Raw genomic sequence first — 2306 nt, 5'->3', positions numbered from 1 at the left:
TTTAAAAAGTTAGAAAGCAAAAGAAAGACTAAATAATAAAGCACCACAGTGCTGAAGGGACAGTTACTTGCAATAAAGCCAAAGGCCCATGTAGTCCAACATCCCATTCTCACCGTGGGTGAGCGCTGTGGTCTAAACCACTGAGCCTCTTGGGCTTGCCAGTTGGAAGATCAGCAGTTCAAATCCGCGCAATGAAGTGAGCTCCCATTGCTTTGTCCCAGCTCCTGCCAACCTAGCAGTTCGAAAGCGCACCAGTGCAAGTAGATAAATGGGTGCCGCTGCAGCAGGAAGGTGAACAGCTTTTCCATGCACTCTGGCACTCGTCACGGTCCTCCGTGCACCAGTCGCAGTTTAGTCATGCTGGCCACATGACGCATGAAGCTGTCTGTGAACAAACGCCAGCTCTCTTGGCCTAAAGAGCGAGATGAGCACTGCAACCCTATAGTCACCTTTGACTGGACTTAACCGTCCAGGGGTCCTTTACCTTTACCTCTCACAGTGGCCAACCAGATGCCCTAATGGGAAGCCAACAAGCAAGACAGGAATGCCACACAGTATTGTACATGCCACCCTGAGCTCCTTCGGAAGGACATAAATTGAATGAATTAAATAAATGAATGAATAAATCTGTTCCAGAGTCAAGCATTATTTACCAGCATAAAGGCAATGTGTTTGGCGGGCTACCACCCCCTGGCTGACAGTATGAGACCACCTGTTCAGTATAGAGTATTTGCTCTACACCGCAAAAGGTGGCATCTCCAGGTAGGCCTGGAGGTGTCCCCTACCTGATACTCTGGGAAGAACGTCTGCCAGTTGGTGTAAACCCCCAACTAGTTGGACCATTAGTCTGACTCGGAATAAGGCAGATTCTTGGATTTTGCACTGTTTAGGCCAGAGATGAGAGGAACCCTTTTCAGCTTGAGGGCTGCATTCTAGGCAACCTTCTGAGGGACACATGCCAGTGGTGAGCAGATCCGGAGATAAAAACATGCAGAGAAACAAATGCAGCTGTCACCTTTAGTATAGTAGGCTGGTTTCTGCACACTTGTGCGCGTGCACACACACACATACACATCTTCCATCCAGACAGTATTAGCAGGTGCTTAAGGACACATTCCAAAAGCACTCAATGCTGTAAAGGTGTGGCCTGGGGAATGTTCCAAGGGCCAGACAGGCCTGCAGGGCCACATTTGACACCCCCCCCCACTCCAGCCTGAGGTTCCCCACTGTGTGAAGAAGTGTGTCCTCCTGTGTCCTTCCCATAGTCAGCTTCATTGGATGTCCCAGAGTTCTAGTATTATGGGCTAGGAAGAAGAAATCTCTCCACTTTCTTCTCAGCACACATTTTTATCCACTAGCTTTTCTCCTGACGCTCATAATTCTGCAAGCACACCACTGGATAGTTTAGATTGGAACATTTCTACAGTTACTTCTACCACTATCTTCCTATAACCGGTAACTTCTTCCTTGTTTCTACACATCTCTCACATGTGGTAAAAAGTCTCCCTCCAGATGCTGATTTTCCACATTTCCCAATATGTCAAGTACCACTGCATACCCCACCCCACTTTTCAGTTTTCTCTATATTCAACTGTCACTGAGAATTGACATACAAAAATCAGTTCTCAGTAACTCTTAAGAACATGACATAAGTGGAAACTCTGGCTTCAGATGTTTTAAGCTATGACTTCCATCATTCCAGGCAACCTTCAGAAGTGACACAATTAAGAAAATAACCTGTTCTTGGGTGTCATGGTACAAGAGAGCATTCATGATGGGTTGAAAACAGGCTTATGTTTAATTGCAAACAAACAAGCCACATTATTACTACTTTCCATTTAATCTAGGGTTTAACTGTGGAACTCACAGTCACAGTATAAGGAGAAATGGAATCAGGCACACTTTTTGGATATTAGTAACTTTTTATGGCAATATAAAAAATTCCTTCCAGTAGCACCTTAAAGACCAACTAAGTTAGTTCTTGGTATGAGCTTTCGTGTGCATGCACACTTCTTCAGATACACTGAAACAGAAGTTGCCAGACCCTTCTATATATTGAGAAGGTGGGGAGGGGTATTACTCGGAAGGGTGGTGGGAATGGGAGATTTTTATGGCAATAACGTACCACAATAGTAATAATTTAATGAATAAATAATACCCCCACAGCTGCCATTTTGTGTTATGCCACACACCCCACAACACCCATTTGTGATTGACACCCACATAAAACTTTCCAATTGTGCCAACAGGCCCCCAAAAGGCTGGGGAACCCTGAGTTATGTGATCCCTGAGTTGGAGGCTTCCCC

The sequence above is a fragment of the Podarcis vaucheri genome (assembly GCF_965113315.1).
Source record: "Podarcis vaucheri genome assembly, chromosome: Z".
Taxonomy (NCBI): Eukaryota; Metazoa; Chordata; class Lepidosauria; order Squamata; family Lacertidae; genus Podarcis; species Podarcis vaucheri.
Note: the sequence above shows the minus strand (reverse complement) of the source record.